The sequence below is a fragment of the Hordeum vulgare genome, chromosome 7H, assembly GCF_904849725.1.
Source record: "Hordeum vulgare subsp. vulgare chromosome 7H, MorexV3_pseudomolecules_assembly, whole genome shotgun sequence".
Lineage (NCBI taxonomy): Eukaryota > Viridiplantae > Streptophyta > Magnoliopsida > Poales > Poaceae > Hordeum > Hordeum vulgare.
This window is the reverse complement of record NC_058524.1, coordinates 225,134,833-225,147,021: the sequence shown is the minus strand read 5'-3', so window position 1 is coordinate 225,147,021 and position 12,189 is coordinate 225,134,833.

Genomic DNA, 12,189 nt, shown 5'->3' with positions numbered 1-12,189 from the left:
GGCATGAATACTTCATAAATTATCAATATTTTGGAGACGTATCAACATCCCCAAGCTTAATTCCTACTCGTCCTCGAGTAGGTAAATGATAAAATTAAAAAAATTATGAAGTGTGAATGATAGCATAGTGCATAAGTTTGATCAATGATAATTTCAATCACTTTTCCTAGCATCATCACAGAAACTTTTTCTTATAAAACTCATCATGATAAAGTACCAATTGGAAACATAACTTTTGATGTGGAATGCTACCTATCATGTTCATCATATTATTTTATTTATAACATGGACATATGGACTTGTAGATGATTCAAAACAATAGTCTATAATTTGACATGAAAACTTCAATACTCAAGCATGTCAACAAGCAACCAAGCCTTTCAAAATATCAACGCTAAAGAACGCTATCCCTAGCCCATCATGCTCAATCATTGATCCATTTATGCAACACACCCAAATATTAGCTACATCCAATGCTCAAGTATGATAATAGCGTTCCTTGTTGGTACTTCATAAGAAAAAATGGAGGCTCAAATTCATTTTTTTGCATAAAGTAAATAGATAGGCCCTTCATAGAGGGAAGCACACATTTGTAGAGGTGCTAGAGCTCAAATTGAGAGATAAAATTATTTTGGGTGGCATGCTTTTCCTCTCAACGAAAACGACAAAGAGTTTTCAATATCTCCCATGTTAAACAAATCATAGGTGGTTCCAAACTAAAAATAAAGTTTATTCCTTTTCCACCATTCTTTCACATTCCACGCCTAGCCACATCCATGGATACCATCCATACCAACACTTTCCAAGGAATTTATTGTTTGACAATGTAGAATAAATTTTCTTTGCACGGCTAGCCGCATCAATGGTTCCCAAGCTTGAGTTTGCTCAATTTAGAGCTCGTATGCGAAAGTTATGGCAGTTCTAGTCTTTCTTGTTTTCTTCTAGCGGTTGTACCGCTCCCCGGGAGGTTGTGCCGCCCTCACCCTGGACGGTTGAACCGGCCTAGCTCCGGGCTTCAACCGGACAGGGTTCTGTTGTGCTCCTATTGTTGGGCGGTAGTGGACCGGTTGTATCGCTATAGTACATAGCCCGGTACAACTGGTGTTCCAGGCGGTTGTCCCGCTTCGGACTTTGTCGTGTTCAAAGCTCGTGTTGGGCAGTTGTTAGGCGGTTGTACCGCTTCAGTGGTTGTACCACCCGCATCATCGGTTGTACCACCCGTGTGTAATTGTGCACATAACATGCAGATTTGTGGGGACCTATTTAAGGGGGTCTTCTTCCCCAATGGTTCCCCATCTTTCAAGCTCGTTTTTGCCCCCCCCCATTGTTTACCCTCTTAGAGATTTCTAACTCTCAATCCCTCCAATGATTCTTGCTAGTTCTTGAGGGAAAAGAGTGAGGAGATCTAGATCCACATCTCCACCAATCACTTTTTCCTCTATGTGAGGGAACCCCTTGGATCTTGACCTTGGAGTTCTTTGTGAGCTCCTTGTTCTTCCTCTCATATTCCTCCATAGCTTTTGTTGTTGTGTAGGGATTTGAGTGTGAGGGACTTGACCACTTTGTGTGTTCTTGCCATTTGTTAGAGGATATCTCTCCATATGTGGTTTTGGTAATTGATGACAATTCCTATGGACTAATGGTTGCATTAAGTTATATTTATAGGATTTGTCCACAGGCACTTCTTGAAGTCCATCTGTTGGGTTCAAGGAGTTTATATGATGACCAAGGTGGTATTCAAGGTATTATCCAAAGAATGGTCATAGAGACACAAGTTTGATCAAGATCGTTAGACAAAGATTAAATCAAGATGATCAACACACAAAGCGTACAAGATGTACCGAGAGGGATAAAGTGATCCCATGGTATGGTAAGCTTGTCCATTACGTGCTGGTGAACCTACCGAGCGGTAGTACCGCTCCCATGAGCGGTAGTACCGCTCTGTGCGGGCTGTGAAGCATAACGGTTGGTTTTCCCCCACCTATAAAAGGGGGTCTTCTTCCCCATTGAACCCTATCTCTTTAGCTCGTGTTCTTCCCCCATTGTTGACCTTCTTCGTGATTGCTAACTCTCAATCCCTCCAATGATTCTTGCTAGTTCTTGAGGGAAAAGAGAGAGGAGATCTAGATCCGCATTTCCACCAATCACTTTCTCCTCTAAGTGAGAGGAACCCCTTGGGTCTAGATCTTGGAGTTCTTCGTGTTCTTCTTTGTTCTTCCTCTCATTTTCCTCCCTAGCATTAGTTGCTTTGGTGCGATCTGGGAGAGAAGGACTTGGGCACTCCGTGTGCCCTTGCCATTCCATTTGGTGCATCGGTTTGAGTTCTCCACGATAATACGTGGAAGTGAGAAGTTGAAAAGCTTACTACCCTTGGGTACTTGGTACCCCTAGAAGCTTGGTGGTGCCTCGGAGCTCAATCATTGTGGTGTAAAGCTCCAGGCAAGTGTCGGGGTCTCCAATTAAGTTGTGGGGATTGTCCCGAGCATTTGTGGTCACCTCAAAGCCATATGCCATTGTGGTGAAGCTTCGTGGTGTTGTTGGGAGCCTCCAATTAAGTTGTGTAGATTGCCCCAACCTTGTACGTACGGGTTCGGTGACCTCCCTCAAGGGTTCCTTAGTGGAATAACGACATCTTGCATTGTGCGAGGGCGTGAGGCGATTATGGTGGCCTTAGTGGCATCTTGGGGAGCATTGTGCCTCCACACCGCTCCAATAGAGATTAGCATCCGCAAGGGTATAAACTTCGGGATACATCATCGTCTCCGTGTGCCTCGGTTATCTTTTACCCGAACCCTATACTTATGCACTTCACTTTGTGATAGCCATATTGTTTCTTGTCATATATCTTGCTATCACTTAGTTGTTTATATTGCTTAGCATAAGTTGTTGGTGCACATAGTTGAGCCTAGTTGTTTTAGGTTTTGTGCTTGACAAATTAAATGTTAGTTTTATTCCGCATTTGTTCAAGCCTAAACCGTAATTATTTTAAAGCGCCTATTCACCCCCCCCCTCTAGGTGACATCCACGTCCTTTCACCATTGCATTTGGTGCATAGGTTTAAGTTCTCCACGGTGATACGTGGAAGTGAAGTTTGAGAAACTTATTCTTCTTGGGTCCTTGGTACCCTAATACTTGTTCTTCTTGGGTGCTTTGGCATCCTAGAAGCTTGGTGATGCCTCGGAGCTCAATCATTGCGGTGTAAAGCTCTGAGAAAGTGTGGGGGTCTCCAATTAGGTTGTGGAGATTGCCCCGAGCATTTGAGGTTACCTTGAAGCCATATTCCATTCTGGTGAAGCTTCGTGGTGCTGTTGGGAGCCTCGATTTAAGTTGTGGAGATTGCCCCTACCTTGTTTGTATGAGTTCGGTGACCGCACTCAAGGGTCCCTTAGTGTAATCACGACATATTGAATTGTGCGAGGGCGTGAGGAGATTACGGTGGCCTTAGTGGCATCTTGGGGAGCATTGTGCCTCCACACCGCTTCAAACAGAGATTAGCATCCGCAAGGGTGTGAACTTCGGGATACATCATCGTCTCCGCGTGCCTCGGTTATCTCTTACTCGAGCTCTTTACTTATTCACTTTACTTTGTGATAGCCATATTGTGTCTTGTTATATATATCTTGTCATCACTTAGTTGTTTATCTTGCCTAGCATAAGTTGTTGGTGCACATAGGTGAGCCTAGTAGTTTTAGGTTTTGTGCTTGACAAATTAAACATTAGTTTTATTCCGCATTTGTTCAATCCTAAACCGTAATTATTTTCAAGTGTCTATTCACCCCCCCCCTCTAGGCGCCATCCACATCCTTTCACTATCTTCATATCACAAAACTATTGCAAAGAAACAAGTTTAGCATCCAATCATCTTCATGAAAGTTTTTATTATATCTCCCTGGATATATATCACTTTGGGACCAATTACATTTAAATCAAATTGCCATTGCTAATAACAAGCTCTCAAACAAATATAAGTGAAGAACGAGAGCACAAGTTTCTTTAAAATTTTCAACTCTCAAAATAATATAAGTGAAGCATGAGAGCATATTTCTTCAAAATAGCAGCACCACCGTGCTCAAAAAGATATAAGTGAAGTACTAGAGCAATTCAATCAAACAATTCTCAAAAGATATAAGTGAAGATCAATGAGTAGTCAAACAATCAAGTAGCTATCTGAGGACTCTCTCTCAATAAAGATGTTTAGATCTGATATTTTATTTCAGTCAGCAAATAAAACAAAAAGACACTCCAAGAACACCACATATCATGTCAACAAATAAAAAATTAGGCTCAACATAGGCTAACCGATAGTTGTTGATGAAGAAAGGTGGGATGCATAGCATCCCCAAGCTAAGATACTTGAGACTTCCTGAAATATTTACTTGGGGTGCCTTGGGAATCCCCAAGCTTGATATTTTTGTCTCCTTAATTCCTCTCATATCATGGTTTCACCTATGTCTCAAAAACTTCATCCACACAAAACTTGAAAAGAACTCGTGAGATAGGTTAGTACACATAAAAGTAAATCAACTCTTTATGTACAGACAAGACAAGTCGCATAATAATTTACAAACATTAAGTACTATATAATATCATTTCCACAATTTATATCTACCAGTATAAGCTATGAAAACTATAGAATAAGTAGATAACAAAACTATGACAGCAATCTGTCAAAACAGAACAATCTACAACAATCTATTTAAAAAGTGTACTTATGTGTCTCCAAAAATTCTTAAAATGTAAGAAATAATAAATAATTTGTATTAAAGTAATGTGTAAAATTTTTAGAAACTTTCCACATTTCATTAAGATCTGATAATTCAAATACTACAACAAAAGTTTCTGTTTTTGTGCAGCAAACATCACGCATGCAATTCAAGCATTCTATAGGGAATTATTGGATCTTTTTATTGAAAAAATGTATTATAAATAAAATATAACAGAGAACTACAAAATAAAATGATGCTCCAATCAAAACACATATCATGTGATGAATAAAAATATAGCTCCAAGTAAGATATACCGATAACGTTGGAGATGAAAGAGGAGATGCTTTCCAGGGCATCCCCAAGCTTAGATGCTTGAGTCTTCCTTAGATATTACCTTGGGGGTGCCTTGGGAATGCTCAATATTAGGTTCTTGCTGCTCCTTATTCTCCTCATATTGGTATCTCACCCAAAACTTGAAAAGTTCAATCACATAAAACTTAACGAAACTTCGTGAGATGGGTTAGTATGATAAATATATATCATTCACTTAGGTTATGCCAAGACAAGATTCATAATTTTTATCACATGATGCCTATAGTATTATATAATTACTATAATTTATATCACTCAATATAAGCTATGGAAACACTAAAACAAGAAAACTATGCACGCAAAAAAGAATTTGTCAAAAATAGAACAGTCTATGAAGATCTGCATGAAAACCATACTTCCGTGACTCTAAAAATTCTAAAAAAGTAGGACAACACAGAGAATTTGAATACCAAAACTGTGTAAAAACTTCAGAGTGTTTTTATGCCCGGTAAAATCAGAGAAATTCTGCACTGGACGTAATAGTTTAGGTTTTTGCACAGAATTAAACTAACAAGTATCCACACTATCCCAAAGGCTTTACTTGGCGCATTATTGAAATAAAAGACACAAAACATGATTAATGCAGTATGTTAATCATGTGAACACACAAAAACAGAAATTAAAAGTTTTGGGTTGTCTCCCAACAAGCGCTTTTCTTTAATGCCTTCTAGCTAGGCATGATGATTTCAATGATGCTCACATAAAAAGTAGTAATTTAAACATGCAAGAGAGCATCTTGAAGCACATGACAAGAAATTTAAGTCTAACCCCACTTCCTATGCTTAGGGATTTTGTGAGCAAATAATTTATGGGAGCAAGAGTCAACTAGCATAGGAAGGCAAAACAAGCATGACTTTGAAACTTTGGACACATAGGGAGGAAAGTTGATGTTATTGCAATTCCTACAAGCATATGTTCCTCCCTCAAATAATTTTTAGTAGCATCAGGAAGGAATTCAACAATATAACTATCACATACAACATTCTTTTCATGATGCACAAGCGTTGAAAATTTATTACTCTCCGCATAAACAAATTTATTCTCATTCATAATAGAGGGAGCAAACTCAACAAAATAACTATCATATGATACTTGAGTGGCATAATCCAATTGAAAATTAAAATCACGATGACAAGTTCCATGGTTTTTATTACTCCTTATAACATACATGTCATCACCATAATCATCATAGATAGCAACTTTGTTGTTATAATCAATTGAAGCCTCTTACAAAATAGTGGCTTCATCACTAAATAAAGTCATGACCTCTCCAAATCTACTTTTATCATTATGACAATAAGATTTAACACCCTCCAAATTAGTGGGATCATTAGTATCCAGATTTGAAACTCTTCCAAACCCACTTTCATAATTATAATCATCATAAATAGGACGCATGCTTTCATCATATTAAATTTCCTCATCAAAACTTGGGGGACTAAAAATATCATCTTCATCAAACATAGCACCCTCAAGCTTGTGGCTTTGAATATGAGTAGCATCATGGATATTCAAAGAATTCATACTAGCAATATTGCTATCATGCTTATTATTTAAGAAATTCAAAATATGCATTTTCATAATTCCTCCTCTAAAATTTGAGCACAATTTTCCTTCCCATCATTTTGAAGAAAGACATGCTAAAGATGAACAATATGAGACCACCTCAATTCCATTTTTTGTAATTTTCTTTTTATAAACCAAACTAGTGAAAAATAAGAAACTAAAAGATTCAATTGTGATCTAAAGATATACCATCAAGCACTCACCTCCCCGGCAATGGTGCCAGAAAAGAGCTTGATGTCTACTACACAACTTTATTCTTGTAGACTATGTTGGGCCTCCAAGTGCAGAGTTTTGTAGGAAAATAGAAATTTTGCCTCCGGGCTTGTTCGAATAGGCAGGGTTTGAAGAGGTTTGGCAGGGATTGAAGGGGATTAAATCCCTTGCAAGTCAAAATCCCCCTCAAACCTCCCCAATCCCCTTCAATCCATGTGGTGAGGGGATTAACCAAACATGGCCTCAAGTGGATGACCTAAGGTTTATCAATCCATGGGAGGCGTAGGATGAGGATGGTCTCTCTCAAACAACCCTCCAACCAAATAATAAGAAGTATCTCGTGTCCCCAACACACCAAAAGCAATGGTCAATTGTATAGGTGTACTAGTTGAACGAAGAGATGTGATACAAGTGTAGTAATGATAGTAGATATTGATTTTTTAATAGGAACAATAAAAAACAGCAAGGTAGCAAGTAACAAATGTGAGCACAAACGGTATTGCAATGCTTGAAAATGAGGCCTAGGGTCCGTACTTTTGCTAGTGCAATCTCTCAACAATGCTAATATTTGGATCACATAACAATCACTCAACGTGCGATGAAGAAACACTCCAAAGTTCCTATCTAGCGGAGAACATAAGAAGAAATTTATTGTAGGGTACGAGACCACCTCAAAGTTATTCTTTCTGGTCAATATTGCCAAGAGTTTGTACTAAGATAACAAGTTATCCTTTCCGATCGATCTATCCAAGAGTTCATACTAAAATAACACCATTGACACATATCAATAAACCCTAATGTCACCTAGATACTCCAATGTTACCTCAAGTATTTGTGGGTTAATTATACGACGTGCATCAAAAAATTTGAGATTTTTCATATTCAATCCAACACAGAGAACTTCAAGGAGCACCCCAAGATTTCTATCGCAGAACATAGTGTGAAAATGTGCATCAACCCCTATGCATAAATTACCCCAATGTCACCTCGGGGATCCGCGAGTTGAGTGCCACAACATATATCATGTGAATCGCTTGAATACCCCCAATGTCACTACGGGTATCCGCATGCAGGATATACATCATGTGCTCTCAAACATGAATATTCAATCCAACATAACGAGATATTAAAGTGAAAGACTCAATTCATCACAACAATAGCATGGGACAAACACCATATGATCCAACTATATTAACAAGGCCTGTGATATATCAAGATCTTGACATCTCAAGAACACGGGAGAGAGAGATTAAATACATAGCTACTCGTACACACCCTCAGCCCCGAGGGTGGACTACTCCCTCCTCGTCATGGCCTCCACGGGATGATGAAGATGGGCACCGGAGATGATTTTCCCCTCCGGCAAGGTGCCGGAACAGGCTCCCGATTGATTTTTTGTGGCTACAGAGGCTTGCGGCGATGGAACTTCTCATCTAGGGTTATTTTTAAAGGTTTACCTATTTATAGGATTTTTGGGTGTTGGAATCATGCCAAGGTGGGCCATGAGGTGCCCACTAGATACCAGGTCACACCAATGGGGTTATCTTTTCTTCCAAAAAAATCGTCAAAAAGTTTCGTGCAATTCTGAGAACTTTTATTTGTGCACAAAAAACAACACCACGGTAGTTCTGCTGAAAATAGCGTTAGTCCGGGTTAGTTCCAAATAAATCATAAAGCTGTAGCAAAACCATATAAGAGTATTGTAAACATATGCAAACATGGCATGAATACTTCATAAATTACCAATACGTTCAAGACATATCACTCCGCTGCCTCCTTTTTCTAGGAGGCCTCACAGGATTCACAGGCCACATGGTACCTCACTTTCTCCTCCGCCATCTCCTTCTCGAACGCCACTTGCCTCGCTTTTCTCAGCTGGTGGTCGTGACTTCCACAAACAAAGATCATAGTGGCCCCAAAACCACTTCAAAGTTGGGGGTCCGGTGCAACCTTGTTCGGTGGCCTGTGGGGGTCCTTGTCGTCGCTGCTCTTTGACTGAATGTCCTCGGGGGGCGGCGCCTCCTCGTCAGTGTGTGGGCAGATCGGGATCGCCCTGGCAAAGATTTGAGAGAGAGGGAGAGAGAGAGAGAGAAAGAGAGAGGGAGAGAGAGAGAAAGAGAGAGAGAGCGAGAGGGGGGAGCGAGGGGATGATGTAGATGAGAACGCACGCAAGACGACATGAGAAAAGTAGTATTTATTGGCGACCATAATCTAGATCGACGGAACAATACACATGCGGGTCACCGAAACTTATGAGTACTATAGTTTGAATGGCACACGATTCCCGAAGCAAAAGCTATGTGCGAACTTAATAGCTGATGATTTCCAATACAAAATCACATTTGATTAATAACCTGCACCACTCACCTTCAAAACTTCGAGGCGTGAAATAGGGTGTCAATCATGTGGGGCCCAGTTCTCTTGCCAGATATTTACATTTTCTTTCCTCATATAAAGCATGAATGTTTATTTTGTGTTACCGTGGAACTCCATGCATGTGTCCAAGCCGTGACACCAATATTTTTGAAAATTCCTTCCAATTTACTCCACGTGGAATTAACTCCCACACAACAAGTACACATATACGACTTTTCAAACTATTATGGTAGCTGTTGCATGTACATGTAGTTCAAATTTGAACTACGGTCATTAAATGGCTAGAAAATCACTTAAATGTCTTTACAAGGTCAAATGACCCTTGAAAATTTCCAAATTTTGACATGAAAATTGTATTAGTGCATGTTAACTGTAGAAATTTTTTGAAGGCCATAAGAGCAAGCTGACATCGGTTCATCGTCAAACATGCATTGTTCCCTCTCGGAAGCACGAGCCTTCTAGTGAGTTGCTCCGGTTTGTGAGGGGTGTGCGTCCAAACTTTTGTCAAACATGCCAAATTTTTAATGATAGCATCTTGGTGTCATCCCATTACTTCAAGCAAGGTTTCATATGTTTCTGATCATTTTTGATTTTTTTGGAATTTAAATGCCATGGCACTTGATGTGTCCAAGCCGTGAGACCAATATGTTTGAAAATCCTTCTGGTTTACTGCACATGGAATTAACTCTCACACCAATACACAAATATGATTTTTCAAACCTGTATGATTAGCTATTTCATGTACATGTAGTTCAAATTTGAATTACGGTCATTAACTGGTCAGAAAATCACTTCGATGTCTTAAAAAGGTCAAATGGCCCTCGAATATTCCAAAATTTGACATGACAGTTGTATTAGCACACGTTAAGAATAGTTTTTTTTGAAGATCATAAGGGGAAGTTATGGCCGGTTCGTCATCAAACATGCATTATGCCCTCTCAAACCCACGAGCTTTCTAGTGAGTAGCTCCGGTTTGTGAGGGGTGTATGGCCAAAGTTTCATCAAACACGCCAATTTTTTTTACCACAACATCTTGGTGCCGTGCCATTATATCAATTAAAATTTCATGTATTTTTGATCATTTCCGGTTTTTTTAGAATTTAAATACCATGGCACTCGATGCATTGTGTCCAAGTCATGACACCAATATGTGTGAAAAATTCCATCCAATTTACTACACATGGAATTAACTCACACACAAGTATACAAATACGACTTTCCAAACCGTTATGGTTAGCAGTTGCATGTACATGTAGTTCAAATGTGAATGATGGTAATTAAATGGCTAGAAAATCACCTAAATGTCTTAAAAAGGTCAAATGACCCCTGGAATTTTCCAAATTTTGACATGACAGTTGTATTAGTACTCCAAATTTTCTTGTACATTTAAAACACCACTCGTTGCCATTGTACTCCAAATTCATCTTTCAGAGCTAATACACAGTTTGTTGTAGGAACTGTTTGCTATGAAAATTCATGGGTCTGTTTAAGTCTTTTTCCATAAGCGTCGTCGACTTCATCTGCTCTAGTGTTGGTCACCCTCGAATCCACAAGTCCCCGATCCCCATTTTCGCAACCCCTTCTTGCAAACAATGACATCGTGGAAACGCTTTGTGAGGGCCCGTACGGTGGTCACGTCCTTCCCAAGCGACGACCCCTATGCCGAGAGCGCGACTACCTACGCTGAGAGTGTGGCTGCATCCGCTGAGAGGACGTCCACGGTAGCCGACAAGGCAGCTACAACACGTGCTACGATGGTGGCTGCATCCACCGATGTTGCCCTCACCGGTAGAGGCCATCCACGCGAAGATCGAGAACGCACACGCATTCAACCCACGTCTGAATCTAGCATTCAACCCACGTCCGAAAAGACGGCGGAGGCCATGGAGCACCTGCTTCCTCATGAGATCGTCGAGCGGGAGCTGGAGATGCAGGAGGCGGCGAAGATCGAGGAGCGCCAGGAGGAGGAGTTGCGCGTGCCTGAGGGCGAGGTAGAGAAGAGCTGGTTCGTCAAGGAATCAACGATGAAGTACCAACGTGAGCTCTCGTGCAGCCACTACTACAAGTACTACAACCTTGAGGGCGGCGCCGAGGACGAGGATGAGGATGACTACGCGGTCGACTTAAGCTGTGGGTATTGGAAATATGCCTAGAGGCAATAACAAATTGGTTATTATTATATTTCCTTGTTCATCATAATTTTTTAGTATCCATGGTAAAATTGTATTGATTGGAAACTCAAACACATGTGTGGATACATAAACAACACACTGTCCCTAGTGATCCTCTGAAGGACTAGCTCGTTGATCAAAGATGGCCAAGGTTTCCTGGCCATAGAAATGAGATGTTGTTTGATAACGGTATCACATCATTAGGAGAATGATGTGATGGACAAGACCCAAACTATGAACATAGCATATGACCGTGTCAGTTTATTGCTATTGTTTTCTCCATGTCAAAGTATATGTTCCTGTGACCATGAGATCATGCAACTCCCGGACACCGGAGGAATACCTTATGCGTATCAGACGTTACAACGTAACTGGGTGACTATAAAGGTGCTCTACAGGTATCTCCGAAGGTGTCTATTGGGTTGGCATGGATCAAGACTGGGATTTGTCACTCCGTGTGACGGGGAGGTATCTCAGGTCCCACTCGGTAATGCAACATCACAACAAGCCTTGCAAGCATTGTGACTAGGGAGTTAGTCACGAGAATTTGTATTACAGAACGAGTAAAGAGACTTGCCGATAACGAGATTGAACTAGGTATAGAGATACCGATGATCGAATTTTGGTCAAGTAACATACCGATGGACAAAGGGAATAGTATACGAGATTAACTGAATCCTTGACATAGAGGTTCAACCGATAAAGATCTTCGTAGAATATGTAGGAGCTAATATGGGCATCTAGTTCCCGCTATTGGTTATTGACCGGAGAGTGTCTTTGCCATG